Raw genomic sequence first — 16,216 nt, 5'->3', positions numbered from 1 at the left:
ATATTGACCGAGGAGTCTTTCGGGTCATGCCTACATAGTTCTCGAACCCGCAGGGTCTGCACACTTAAGGTTCGACGTTGTTTTATGCGTATTTGAGTTATATGGTTGGTTATCGAATGCTGTTCGGAGTCCCGGATGAGATCACGGACGTCACGAGGGTTTCCGGAATGGTCCGGAAACGAAGATTGATATATAGGATGACCTCATTTGATTACCAGAAGGTTTTCGGAGTTACCGGGAATGTACCGGGAATGACGAATGGGTTCCGGGTGTTCACTGGGGGGGCAACCCACCTCGGGGAAGCCCATAGGCCTTGGGGGTGGCACACCAGCCCTTAGTGGGCTGGTGGGACAGCCCAAGAAGGCCCTATGCGCCATAGGAAGAAAATCAAAGAGAAAAGAAAAAAAAGGAGGAGGTGGGAAAGGGAAGAAGGACTCCACCTTCCAAACCAAGTTGGATTCGGTTTGGAAGGGGAGACCTTCCCCCTTGGCTCGGCCGACCCCCTTGGGGCCTCTTGAGCCCAAAGGCAAGTCTCCCCCTCTTCCCCCTATATATACGGAGGTTTTAGGGCTGATTTGAGACGACTTTTCCACGGCAGCCCGACCACATACCTCCACGGTTTTTCCTCTAGATCGCGTTTCTACGGAGCTCGGGCGGAGCCCTGCTGAGATAAGATCACCACCAACCTCCGGAGCGCCGTCACGCTGCCAGGAACTCTTCTACCTCTCCGTCTCTCTTGCTGGATCAAGAAGGCCAAGATCATCGTCGAGATGTACGTGTGCTGAACGCGGAGGTGCCGTCCGTTCGACACTAGATCGTGGGACTGATCGCGGGACGGTTCGCGGGGCGGATCGAGGGACGTGAGGACGTTCCACTACATCAACCGCGTTCACTAACGCTTCTGCTGTACGGTCTACAAGGGTACGTAGATCACACATCCCCTCTCTTAGATGGACATCTCCATGATAGTTGTTCGTGCGCGTAGGAAAATTTTTGTTTCCCATGCGACGTTCCCCAACAGTGGCATCATGAGCTAGGTTCATGCGTAGATGTCTTCTCGAGTAGAACACAAAAGTTTTTGTGGGCGGTGATGTGCGTTTTGCTGCCCTCCTTAGTCTTTTCTTGATTCTGCGGTATTGTTGGATTGAAGCGGCTTGGACCGACATTACTCATACGCTTACGAGAGACTGGTTTCATCGCTACGAGTAACCCCGTTGCTCAAAGATGACTGGCAAGTGTCGGTTTCTCCAACTTTAGTTGAATCGGATTTGACCGAGGAGGTCCTTGGATGAGGTTAAATAGCAACTCATATATCTCCGTTGTGGTGTTTGCGTAAGTAAGATGCGATCCTACTAGATACCCATGGTCACCACGTAAAACATGCAACAACAAAATTAGAGGACGTCTAACTAGTTTTTGCAGGGTATGCTTGTGATGTGATATGGCCAACGATGTGATGTGATATATTGGATGTATGAGATGATCACGTTGTAATAGTTAATATCGACTTGCACGTCGATGGTACGGCAACCGGCAGGAGCCATAGGGTTGTCTTTAAACTAACGTTTGTGCTTGCAGATGCGTTTACTATATTGCTAGGATGTAGCTTTAGTAGTAATAGCATGAGTAGCACGACAACCCCGATGGCGACACGTTGATGGAGATCATGATGATGGAGATCATGGTGTGACGCCGGTGACAAGAAGATCGTGACGGTGCTTTGGTGATGGAGATCAAGAAGCGCATGATGATGGCCATATCATGTCACTTATGAATTGCATGTGATGTTAATTCTTTTTGCACCTTATCTTGCTTAGAATGACGGTAGCATTATGAGGTGATCTCTCACTAAAATTTCAAGACGAAATTGTGTTCTCCCCGACTGTGCACCGTTGCGACAGTTCTTCGTTTCGAGACACCACGTGATGATCGGGTGTGATAGACTCAACGTTCACATACAACGGGTGCAAAACAGTTGCACACGCAGAACACTCGGGTTAAGCTTGACGAGCCTAGCATGTGCAAACATGGCCTCGGAACACATGAGACCGAAAGGTCGAGCATGAATCGTATAGTTGATATGATTAGCATAGAGATGCTTATCACTGAAACTATTCTCGACTCACATGATGATCGGACTTGAGATAGTGGATTTGGATCATGTACCACTCAAATGACTAGAGAGATGTACTTTTTGAGTGGGAGTTCTTAAGTAATATGATTAATTTAACTAATTGTCATGAACATAGTCTAATGGTCTTTGCGAATTATGATGTAGCTTGCGCTATAGCTCTACTGTTTTTATATGTTCCTAGAGAAAATTTAGTTGAAAGTTGATAGTAGCAAACTTTGTAGAGGATTGTCCTCGTTGCTGCGTAGAAGGCTTATGTCCTTAATGCACCACTCGGTGTGCCGCACCTCGAGCGTCGTCTGTGGATGCTGTGAACATCTGACATACACGTTTCTGATGACTACACGATAGTTCAGTGCAAAATACTTAATGGCTTAGAAGCAAGGCACCGAAGACATTTTGAAACGTCACGGAACATAAGTGATGTTCTAAAGAGATGAAATTATGATTTCATGCTCGTGCCCTTATTGAGAGGTACGAGACCTCCGACAAGATTCTTTGTCCACAAAGTAAAGGAGAAAAGCTCAATCGTTGAGCGTGTGCTCAGATTGTCTGAGTACGACAATCACTTGAATCAAGTGGGAGTTAATCTTCCAGATGATATAGTGATGGTTCTCCAAAGTCACCGCCATCAAGCTGTGAGAGCTTCGTGATGAACTATAACATATCAAGGATAGATACAATGATACTTGAGCGATTCGTGATGTTTGACACTGCGAAAGTAGAAATCAAGAAGGAGCATCAATAGTTGATGGTTTGTAAAACCACTAAGTTTCAAGAAAGGCAAGGGCTAGAAGGGATACTTCGTGAAACGGCAAAACAGTTGCTGCACTAATGAAGAGACCCAAGATTAAACCCAAACCCGAGACTAAGTGCTTCTGTAATGAGGGGAACAGTCACTGAGGCGGAGCAACTCTAGATACTTGGTAGATAAGAAGGCTGGCAAAAGTCGAAAGAAGTATATTTGATATACATGATGTTGATGTGTACTTTACTGGTACTCCTAGTAGCATGAGGGTATTGGATACCGGTTCGGTTGCTAAGTGATTAGTAACACGAAATGAAAGCTACGGAATAAACGGAGACTAGCTAAAGGCGAGGTGACGATACGTGTTGGAAGTGTTTCCAAGGTTGATATGATCAAACGTCGCACGCTCCCTCTACCATCGGGATTGGTGTTAAATCTAAATAATTGTTATTTGGTGCTTGCGTTAAGCATGAACATGATTGGATCGTGTTTATTGCAATACGATTATTCATTTAAAGAGAATAATGGTTACTCTATTTTCTTGAATAATCACCTTCAATGGTTTATTGAATCTCGATCGTAGTGTTTCACATGTTCATGATATTGGTGCCAAAAGATACGAGGTAATGATGATAGTACCACTTACTTGTGGCACTGCCGCTTGAGTCATGTTGGTATAAATTGCATGAAGAGGCTCCATGCTGATGGATCTTTATACTCACTTGATTTTGAATCACTAGTGACATGCAAATCATACCACATGAGCAAGGCCTTGTTTTCATTGAGATGAAATAAGATAGTAACTTGTTGGAAGTGATACATTTTGATGTATGCAGTCCAATGGGTGCTGAGGCACGCAGTGGATATCATTATGTTCTTACTTCAATGACGATTTGAGTAGATACTAGAGTATTTGCTTAATGAATCACAAGTCTGAAATATTGAAAAGTTCAATTCTGTTTCGGAGTGAAGTTCGTCGTAACAAGAGGATAAACTGTCTACGATATGATCATAGAAAGGAATATCTGAGTTACGAGTTTTGGTACGCAGTTAAGACAATGTGGAAATTGTTTCGCGGTTCATGCCACCTAGAACATCATAGTGTGATGATGTGTCTGAACGTCATAGCCACACACTATTTGGTATGGTGCATGCTATGATGTCTCTTATTGAATTACCACTATCGTTTATGGGTTATGCATTAGAGACAACCGCATTCACTTTAAATAGGGCACCGCTTATTTCCGTTGAGATGACACAGTATAGACTGAGGTTTAGAGAAATCTAAACTGTCGTTTCTTGAAAGTTTGGGGCTTTGACACTTATGTGAAAAAGTTTCAGTCTGATAAGCTCGAACCCAAAGCGGATAAATGCATCTTCATAGGATATCCAAAACAGTTGGGTACATCTCCTATCTCAGATCCGAAAGCAAAGTGTTTGTTTCTAGAAACAGATCCTTTCTCGAGGAAAGGTTTATCTCGAAAAAATTGAGTGGGAGGGTGGTAGAACTTGATGAGGTTATTGAACCATCACTTCAACCAGTGTGTAGCAGGGCGCAGGAAGTTGTTCCTGTGGCGCCTACACCAATTGAAGTGGAAGCTGATGATGGTGATCATTGAGCATCGGATAAAGTTACTACAAGCCTCGTAGGTTGACAAGGTCACGTACTACTGCAGAGTGGTACGGTAACCCTGTCTTGGAATTCATGTTGTTGAGCAACAGTGAACCTACGAGTTATGAAGAAAGCAATGGTGGGCCCGGATTCCGACAAATGGCTAGAGGCCATGAAATCCCTGAGAGGATCCATGTATGAAAACAAAGTGTAGACTTTGGAAGAACTACTTGATGGTCGTAGGACTATTGAGTAAAGATGGATCTTTAAAAGGAAGACAAACGATGATGGTGATAAGTCACTGTTAAGAAAATCTCGACTTGTCGCAAAGATGTTTCTGACAAGATCAAACAGTTGACTATGATGAGACTTTCTCACTCGTAGCGATGCTAAAAGTCTGTTAGAATTACGTTAGTAGTTGATGCATTATTTATGAAATATTGCACATAGGATGTCAAAACATTGTTTCCTCGACGGTTTCCTTGAGCAAACATTGTATGTGATACAACCAGGAGGTTTTGTCGATCCTAAAGATACTAGCAAGTATGCAAGCTCCAGCGATCCTTCAATGGACTGGTGCAAGCATCTCGGAGTTGGAATATACACTTTGATGAGATGATCAAAGATTTTGGGTTTGTACAAGGTTTATGAAAAACTTGTATTTCCAAAGAAGTGAGTGGGAGCACTATAGAATTTCTGATAAGTATATGTGGTTGACATATTGTGGATCAGAAGTAATATAGAATTTCTGTAAAGCATACAAGGTTGTTTGAAAGGAGTTTTCAAAGGAATACCTGGATTGCGCTACTTGAACGTTGAGCATCAATGATCTATGGAGATAGATCGAAAGCGCTTGATAGAAGTTTCAACAAGATGCATGCCTTGACAAGTTTTTGAAGGAGTTCAAAATGGATCAGCAAAGAAGGAGTTCTTGGTTGCGTTGTAAGGTGTGAATTTGAGTAAGACTCAAAACCCGACCACGGCAGAATAAAGAGAATAGACGAAGGTCGTCTTCTATGCCTTAGCCGTAGACTCTAAAGTATGCCATGCTGAGTACCGCACCTGATGGGTGCATTGCAGCAAGTCTGTTAAGAGGTACACAGAGTGATCCAGGATTGAATCACTGATCAGCGGTCAAAGTTATCCTTAGTAACTAAATAGACTAAGGGATTTTTCTCGATTATGGAGGTGGTTAAAGAGTTCGTCGTAAAGGGTTACGTCGATGCAAGCTTTGACACTAATCCGAATAACTATGAGTAGTAAAACGGATTCGTATAGTAGAGTAGATATTTGGAGTATTTCCGAATAGCACATAGTAGCAGCATCTATAAGATGACATAAAGATTTGTAAAGAATACACGGATCTGAAAGTTTCAGAACCGTTGACTAAAACCTCTCTCACGAGCAAGACGTGATCAGACCCCATAACTATATGGGTGTTGGATTCGTTGGAATCACATGGTGATGTGAACTAGATTATTGACTCTAGTGCAAGTGGGAGACTGTTGGAAATATGCCCTAGAGGCAATAATAAATTAGTTATTATTATATTTCTTTGTTCACGATAATCATTTATTATCCATGCTATAATTGTATTGACTGGAAACACAATACTTGTGTGGATACATAGACAAAACACTGTCCGTAGTAAGCCTCTAGTTGACTAGCTCGTTGATCAAAGATGGCCAAGGTTTCCTGGCCATAGGCAAGTGTTGTTACTTGATAACGGGATCACATCATTAGGAGAATCATGTGATGGACTAGACCCAAACTAATAGACGTAGCATGTTGATCGTGTCAATTTGTTGCTATTGTTTTCTGCGTGTCAAGTATTTGTTCCTATGACCATGAGATCATATAACTCATTGACACCGGAGGAATACTTTGTGTGTATCAAACGTCGCAACGTAACTGGGTGACTATAAAGATGCTCTACAGGTATCTCCGAAGGTGTTAGTTGAGTTAGTATGGATCGAGACTGGTATTTGTCACTCCGTGTGACGGAGAGGTATCTCGGGGCCCACTCGGTAATACAACATCACACACAAGCCTTGCAAGCAATGTGACTTAGTGTAAGTTGCAGGATCTTGTATTACGGAACGAGTAAAGAGACTTGCCGGTAAACGAGATTCAAATAGGTATGCAGATACTGACGATCGAATCTCGGGCAAGTAACATGCCGAAGGACAAAGGGAATGACATACGGGATTATATGAATCCTTGGCACTGAGGTTCAAACGATAAGATCTTCGTAGAATATGTAGGATCCAATATAGGCATCCAGGTCCCGCTATTGGATATTGACCGAGGAGTCTTTCGGGTCATGCCTACATAGTTCTCGAACCCGCAGGGTCTGCACACTTAAGGTTCGACGTTGTTTTATGCGTATTTGAGTTATATGGTTGGTTACCGAATGTTGTTCGGAGTCCCGGATGAGATCACGGACGTCACGAGGGTTTCCGTAATGGTCCGGAAACGAAGATTGATATATAGGATGACCTCATTTAATTACGAGAAGGTTTTCGGAGTTGCGGGAATGTACCGGGAATGACGAATGGTTCCGGGTGTTCACCGGGGGGGGGGGGGGGCAACCCACCTCAGGGAAGCCCATAGGCCTTGGGGGTGGCGCACCAGCCCTTAGTGGGCTGGTGGGACAGCCCAAGAAGGCCCTATGCGCCATAGGAAGAAAATCAAAGAGAAAAAAAAGGAGGAGGTGGGAAAGGGAAGAAGGACTCCACCTTCCAAACCAAGTTGGATTCGGTTTGGAAGGGGAGACCTTCCCCCCTTGGCTCGGCCGACCCCCTTGGGGCCTCTTGAGCCCCAAGGCAAGGCTCCCCCTCTTCCCCCTATATATACGGAGGTTTTAGGGCTGATTTGAGACGACTTTTCCACGGCAGCCCGACCACATACCTCCACGGTTTTTCCTCTAGATCGCGTTTCTACGGAGCTCGGGCGGAGCCCTGCTGAGATAAGATCACCACCAACCTCCGGAGCGCCGTCACGCTGCCCGAGAACTCTTCTACCTCTCCATCTCTGTTGCTGGATCAAGAAGGCCGAGATCATCGTCGAGATGTACGTGTGCTGAACGCGGAGGTGTCGTCCGTTCGGCACTAGATCGTGGGATTGATCGCGGGACGGTTCGCGGGGCGGATCGAGGGACGTGAGGACGTTCCACTACATCAACCGCGTTCACTAACGCTTCTGCTGTATGGTCTACAAGGGTACGTAGATCACACATCCCCTCTCGTAGATGGACATCACCATGATAGGTCTTCGTGCGCGTAGGAAAATTTTTGTTTCCCATGCGACGTTCCCCAACACTAATGTGCGCCAGGGTTGTCGGACTCCGACGTGGCAGTTATGCGAGCTCGCCAAATTCCTCCAAGTTCGCTTCCAGTTTGTGGGAATTCAGATGACTGGACCGATCCGCTAACATTTGAGGACGGTGATGGTAGGCTCAAAGTGTCCGGACCACACGGTTCGAAAGTTTACAAGCGGTTTGGTAGATGTAGTTTGAGGTGCCCTAAGCTTGGGTGGAGAAGGAGGGCTAGAGGAGGACCAGGCATGTGCGAACTTGTGCCCCAAATCTATTGGCTCCCTCCAGATCTTAGCAGTCTGTGTGTCTCTCATGGAGATTTATTGGTTGGATACTCACATGTCCACTATGGCATCTTCTTTCGTGTTGTTCTGTAGCATGGTAAGGTTTCTTCAACCCTCCGAACCGGTGGCGATGGATTATGATACGTCTGCAACGTATCTATAACTTTTGATTGTTTCATGCTATTATTTTATCATTCTTGTATGATCTATATGTCATTTTATATTATTTTTTAGAACTAACCTATTAACTCACTACCGAGTGCCACTTGTTGTTTTCTGCGTGTTTTTGATTTTTCATCAACTCTGTATCAAATGGAGTCCAAACATGAGGAAGTGTTTTGATGATTTTTCTCAACCAAAACAAGACATGGGAGCTTTAGAAGGAGATCATACAACGCATGAGGCAGCGACAAGTGCAGGGGCGCGTCCAGGGGTAGAGTGCGCCTTATGCCCTTCTGGCGCCCCTATGGGTCCCCTGCACCGCATCTTCGCCGTATAAATTCCCAAATATCCTATAACTCTAAGAAGAGTGATGAAACAAATTCTCCGTCGCCGCAAGTCTATGTTCTTCTGCGATCCCATCTCGAGGCCTCTATTGGTACTCTACCAGAGGGAGGAATCAATCACGGAGGCCATCTTCATAAACATTGTCGCCTCCCACATAATGTGTGAGTAGTTTCTACATGACCTATAGGTACATAGTTGTAGCTAGATGGATCCTCTCTCTCTCTCTCTCTCTCTCTCTCTCTCTCGTTTGATATTCAATACAATGAGCTCTTCGGATACCTATTCGATGTAATCTTTGCGGTGTGTTTGTTGGGATCCGATAAATTGTGAGTTTATATTCAAATTATTCACTCAAAGTAATTTATCCAATCTGAGATTTATTATGTGTTATTTCAAAAAGCTATGTATGCTTATTTGATTCATAAGTTTGCTTTGGCCAAGTAGATGAGTAGACCTTCAGAGGGTGTGGTGCATAGTAGTAGGTTCAATCTTGTGGTGTCCTCACTCTATGACAGGAGGAGTAGCGAGGCGCGTATTTGTATTGTTGCTACTAAGGATAGAAGTAGGGGGTATGAACATATTATTTGATCTTACTTTGTCTACATTGTGCCATCTTGCTTAACGCGTTACTCTGTTTGTTATGAACTTAATACCATAGATGCAAGCAGGAGTAGTCGGTCTACTTGTCATAGACGTAATTCATATATATTGATTATGCCATGAATAATGACATAATTATTTGTGTTTCCATCAATTGCGCAGGAGTAATTTGTGCAGTCATGATAACCCACAAGTGTAGCATATTGCAACTGTCTTCGCGGGTAGTATTTCACCCTGATTTATTGATTCGACACAAGGTGAGCCAAAGAATATTTATCAGCCTTAGCAGTTGAGTTGTCAATTCAACCACACCTGGAGTATCTCCCTGCGGTGAAGATTTAGTAACAAGGAAAATAATTGTAGTAACCGTAACAGTGATAGCAATAGTTTTGTACCAGTTGTGACAGTGGCAGAAGCAATAGTAAGTTAGCAAGATTCAATATATGTAAAGCATAGACACGTGGATCAGCGATGGATAGATATGGATGACATTCATCATGTAACAGTTACACACTAGAGCGACACAGAACTAGTTCCAATTCATCAATATAATGTAGGCATATATTTCATATATAGTCATACGTGCTTGCGATAAGAACTTGTATGTCATCTTTTGTCCTACCCTCCCATGGCAGCAGGGTCCTAGCGGAAAATAAGTAATATTAAGGCCTCCTTTTAATAGATAATCAGAACAAAGTATTAATACATGGTGAATACAAGAACTCCTCATACTACGGCAATCACCGAAAAGAATCATAATTATTGTCACCTTGGGAGATGCGGATCATAACATGTAATAGGTGCATACAACTTGCAAGATAGGATCTAAACACTTCCATATTCAGAAAAAACATAATAGGTTCAGATCTGGAATCATGGCATTTGGGCCCTAGTGACAAGCATTAAGTATAGCAAAGTCATAGCAACATCAATCTAAGAACATAATGGATACAAGGGATCAAGCACTATCGACTTAAGTTGATTACATGATCAATCTCATCCAAACCCCATCACCATCCAGCGATCCTACAAAGGAATTACTCACTCCCGATGGTGAGCATCATGGAATTTTTTATGGAGAAGGGTTGGTGATGAATACGGCTGCGAATCCCCCTCTTCGGAGCCCAAAACAGACTCTAGATCAGCCATCCTGAGGAAGAACACAAGTTGGCGGCGGCTCTATCTCATAAAATGCGATGAAATCTTCTCTCTGATTTTTCTCCAAAGATATGAATTTATAGGACTGAAATTAGGGTTGTGGGAGCCACGTGGACCCCACCACATAACAGGGTGTGCCCATAGGCATGCTGTGTTACTTTGTGGCCCATGATAAACCCATAAGTGTAGGGGATTGTTTGTAGCTTTTATGATAAGTAAGAGTGTTGAACCCAACGAGGAGCTAAAGGTAGAACAAATTTTCCCTAAGTTCTATCAACCACCGATACAACTCTACGCACACTTGACATTTGCTTTACCTAAAACAAGAATAAAACTAGAAGTTTGCAATAATATAAAGAGCAAGTAAACAAAAGTTTGGGGTTGTTTAGTAGAAAGCTTTTTGTGCAACGCAAGAGAAAGATTGTCCATAGGCAACTGAATATAACACGATTGATACTTATCATGTGCACTGAGGGAGAGGCATACGCTAACACACTTTCCATACTTGGATCATATGCACTTATGATTGGACCTCTAGCAAGCATTCGCAACTACTAGAAATCATTAAGGTAAACCCAACCATAGCATTAAACATCAAGTCCTCTTTACTCCCATACGCGCACAGCTCCCTTACTCGGGTGTAAGTTTCTGTCACTCTCGCCACCCACTATAAGTGAATTATGTACACATTGCAAACCCTCCAGCGTGTATCCTTCATGTGTGCGCCTCACGGAAGGCACCTTAGGACATCACCATATCAACACACAACTCATATCATCATATCATAATTAACACATAGGACAAAACGTATCTACTCAAACATCATAGGATAACCACATATCATTGAGAAATAGTATGTAGTGTTGAGCGCCATGTTTAATTAGAGAATTACAGCGGGAAAAGAGGTGTTACACAACTGCATAGAGGTCGGGAGAGTTGGTGTTGACAGCGGCAAGATTGTTGATGAAGATCGTTGTCGTGCTCCTTGCCCCGGCGGCACTCTGGCGCCACCGGGGGAGATGGGGAGAGAGCCCCCTCCTTCTTATTACTTGGCCTCCCCCCTAGATGGGAGGATAGTTCCCCCTCTGGTCCATGGCCTGCATGGCAGCGGAGGGGCACGAGCCCCTCCGAGATTGGATCTCCCTCTCTGTTCTCTTATGTTTCGCGTTCCTGTTTTCTAGCCCTTCACCTTTTCTTAAATTCCCCGAGATCCGTAACTCCGGTCGGGTTGAAATTTTGAGGGGACTTTTACCATAAATTAGCTTTTTGCCCGAAGAAGAGACCGAACCGATCTACGAGGAGGCCACTAGGAACCATCCCGCGCCAGGGGTATGGGTCGCAACCTGGTATCTAGTGAAGGCCATGGGCCTCCGTTTCCGTTGATTCCACCTCCCAAATATCACATATATTCCAAAATAATTATCCATAAATTTTTATCGCGTTTGGACTTCGTTCGATATGGATATTCTGCGAAACAAAAAACATGCAACAAAGAGGAACTGGGGCACTGGATCAACGTGTTAGTCCAATACATCATATAAAATGTTGCCCAAAATATGTGAAAGTTGTATAATATTGGCATGGAACAATCAAAAATTATAGATAGGACGAAGACGTATCAGCATCCCCGAGCTTAATTCCTGCTAGTCCTTGAGTAGATAAATGATAAAAAAAGATAATTTTGATGTAGAATGCTACCTAGCATAATCTTGACCATATATATAATCATGAATATTAATATACAAGTGATTCAAGTCAATAGTCTATCATTTGACAAAATGACATCCATACTCAGTTTTACTAGCAAACAATCATGTCCTTTCAAAATAATAATGCTTGAAGAATTTTATCCCTAAAAAATCATATAGCTTGTCATTCTTGGTCTTCCTAGCATTAAAGTATAAATCATGAGCACCCCGATGTCAAACCAAGCAATTGGATCATACTTTCTAACGCGCTTCAGCTTTTTATTACTCACTCAATGCATGAGCGTGAACCATGGATATAGCATAAAGGTTGAATAGAATATGGTGGTAGGTTTCAAAGGGGTAAAAATGAAGAAGAAAGTCTCGCATAAACTCGGCGTATCAACGGGGTATGGAGATGCCCATCAATAGATATCAATGTGGGGAGTAGGGATTGCCATGCAACGGATGCACTAAAAGCTATAAGTATATGAAAGCTCAATATGAAAACTAAGTGGGTGTGCATGAAACTCTATAATGAAAATTTCCCGCTACTATATGGAAGTGATAAAACAAGAGACTCTCTATATGAAGAACATGGTGAAGCACAAGTGTGGAATTAGCATGCCCCTTCTCTCTTTTCTCTCATTTTTTCTTTCTTTCTCTTTTTTCCTTTTTTTCTCTTTTTTTATTTCTTTTTTTCTTTTTGTATGGAGTCTCCTACTTGCGGGGGAATCATAGTCTCCATCATCCTTTCCTCACCGGCACAATGCTATAACAATGAATAATGATGATCATCACACTTCTATTTACTTACAACTCGATACCTATAACAAAGTATGACTCTATATGAATGCCTCTCGTAGTGTACCAGGATGTGCAATTATCTACCATAGCACGGAAATCAAAAAATGGACAAGCCATGGATATATCATGCTAGCTATCTTACAATCATGCAAAGCAATATGACAATGAATGCTAAAGTAGTCAAAATGGAAGTGGTGGAAGTTGCATGATAATATATCTCGGAATGGCTATGAAAATGCCATAATGAGTAGGTATGGTGGTTGTTTTGAGGAATATATAATAAGGTTTATGTGTGATAGAGCGTATCATACCACGGGGTTTGGATGCACGTGCGAAGTTTGTACCGACTCTCGAGATGAGAAAGGGAAATTAATGCATAGTACCATAGAGGCTAGCAAATATGTGGAGGTGAGAGTGCGTATATCCATGGATTCACATTAGTCATAAAGAACTAGCATACTTATTGCAAGATTTTATTAGCTCTCTTGAAGCAAAGCACTACTCGCATGCCCCGATGGAGAGCGTTGGGAGGAGTTCACCATCGTGCAACTCCGATTATAACAACACAAAGGATTTCAATCAAGGATAAATTATTCTCTAACTTCATCGCATAACCAGAGACTATATGTGCATGCTTCGGGAATCACAAACCTTAACATAAATATTCTTACTAATCCACAATCATCAACTTGTTCACCGACATATTACTATCTTAATGTCGCAAAACTATTGCTGGGAATCAAACATATCATACTTAGTGATCTACAAGTTTTATGTAAGATTTTATGACTAACCATGTAAATGAGTGATTCCTTGTGGCTCTGTAAATAATTATAAGTGAAGCGTGAGAGTTTAATTCTTTCTACAAAATACCGCGCTCTAATAAATATAAGTGAAGCGGAAGAGCATTCTACAAATAACAGTTTTCTATATGTAGAGAAACACGCAATCAGAACTTCAAATGATATAAGTTAAGCACATGAAGCATTCTATAAAGCCATACTCAAAAGTTATAAGTGAAGTGCAATGAGAATTCTATAAATCAACCATCGACTATCTCATACCAGCATGGTGCATAAAATGAAAGTGAAAACTAAACACAAAAGTGATGACCCACAAGTATAGGGGATCAATCGTAGTCCTTTCGATAAGTAAGAGTGTCGAACCCAACGAGGAGCAGAAGGATCTAACAAGTGGTTTTCAGCAAGGTAAAATCTACACGAACTGAAATTGTCGGTAACAAGTGATTGTGTGGTGAGATGATTCGTAGCAAGAAAGAAGTAACAAAAGTAGCAACGGTACAACAAAGTGGCCCAATCCCTTTTGTAGCAAGGGACAAGCCTGGACAAAGTCGTATAGGAGGAAATACGCTCCTGAGGACACACGGGAATTTTTGTCATGCTAGTTTCATCATGTTCATATGATTTGCGCTCATTACTTTGATAGTTTGATATGTGGGTGGACCAGTGCTTGGGTACTGCCCTTACTTGGACAAGCATCCCACTTATGATTAACCCCTCTCGCAAGCATCCGCAACTACGAAAGAAGAATTAAGACAAAGTCTAACCATAGCATTAAACTAGTGGATCCAAATCAGCCCCTTACGAAGCAACACATAAACTAGGGTTTAAGCTTCTGTCACTCTAGCAACCCATCATCTACTTACTACTTCCCAATTCCTTCCTCTAGGCCCAAATAATGGTGAAGTGTTATGTAGTCGACGTTCGCATAACACCACTAGAGGAAAAACAACATACAACATATCAAAATACCGAAGGAATATCAAATTCACATGACTATTATCAGCATGACTTATCCCATGTCCTCAGGAACAAAAGTAACTACTCACAAAACATAATCATATTCATGAACAGAGAGGTAATGAGTAGCATCAAGGATCTGAACATAAACTCTTCCACCAAGTAATCCAACTAGCATCAACTACAAAGAGTAATCAACACTACTAGCAACCTGACAAGTACCAATCGGAGTCGCGAGACGGAGATTGGTTACAAGTGATGAACTAGGGATTGGAGATGAGATGGTGCTGATGAAGATGTTGATGGTGACGAGTCCCCTCCGATGAGAGGAGTGTTGGTGATGACGATGGCGACAATTTCCCCCTCCGGGAGGGAAGTTTCCCCAGCAGAATCGTCCTGCTGGAACTCTAGATTGGTTCTGCTCAAGTTCCGCCTCATGGCGGCCGCGAATCCACGAAAAATCTCTTCCCTGATTTTTTTTCTTGGACGAAACCCTTCATATAGCAAAAGAGGGGCCCAAGTTGGCCAGCAGGTTGCCCACAAGCCCTCATGGCGCAGCTTGGGGGGTGGCCGCGTCGTGCAGGCTTGTGGCCAACTTCTGGCGCCCCTCTGGCACTTCTTCGGCCCAGTATTTTTGATAAATCAGGCAAAAAATCCTCGTTGATTTTCACGGCGTTCGGAGTTGCGCAGAATAGGTATCTCAACTTTGCTCCACTTTCAGGCCAGAATTCTAGTTGCCAACATTCTCCCTGTTCATGTAAACCTTGCAAAATAAGAGAGAAAAGGCATAAGAATTGTACCGTGAAGTGAAATAATAGCCAAAGAAACGATAAATATCAACATGAAAACATGATGCAAAATGGATGTATCAACTCCCCCAAGCTTAGACCTCTCTTGTCCTCAAACGAAAGCCTAGCTCAATAAATATGTCCACATGTTTAGGGAGAGAGGTGTCGACAAAACAAGATACGAACATGCATGCATCATGATCAAGATCAAAATAGCAATACCAACATATAATCTCTCATGCTAAAGTGATAATTCCTTCATAAAGTAAAGCATGGATCAAGAACCTTACCGAGAAGTAACAATCGATAGCCTTTAGTCATTGAAGCAATTGCAATTTATCACAACATCAGAAAGAGTCAAATAAGAGCTTGTAAAGAAAATCCACATACTCAATCATTCTTTCGTTCTCTACATTGCTACAACTCGCGTGGTACTCATGTGATCAAAGTTTCAGTTGGACACAGAGAAAGATAGGGGCTTACGGTTTTTCCTCCCAACTTCTTACCTCAAGGGTAATGTCAACAATAATAAATCATGAATACTTACCTCCAAGTTTACATATGAATATAGATCTTTCCCTAGCATATGATGTTAGCCAAGATAAAGGCGAAATAAGGAATTGGTGAAGATCACCATGACTCTTTCAGGGACAAAAAGTAAACGTACAAGATAGGCCCTTCGCAGAGGGAAGCAGAGGTTGTCATGCGCTTTTGAGGTTTGGATGCGTGTCCTCTTAGTGCGGAGGAACATCACTTTATATTGCCTCCTGTGATAAAGAACTTTATTATGCAGTATGTCGCTTTTATGTCTTCCTCATCA

This window comes from Hordeum vulgare, chromosome 2H, assembly GCF_904849725.1.
Source record: "Hordeum vulgare subsp. vulgare chromosome 2H, MorexV3_pseudomolecules_assembly, whole genome shotgun sequence".
Classification (NCBI taxonomy): domain Eukaryota; kingdom Viridiplantae; phylum Streptophyta; class Magnoliopsida; order Poales; family Poaceae; genus Hordeum; species Hordeum vulgare.
Note: the sequence above shows the minus strand (reverse complement) of the source record.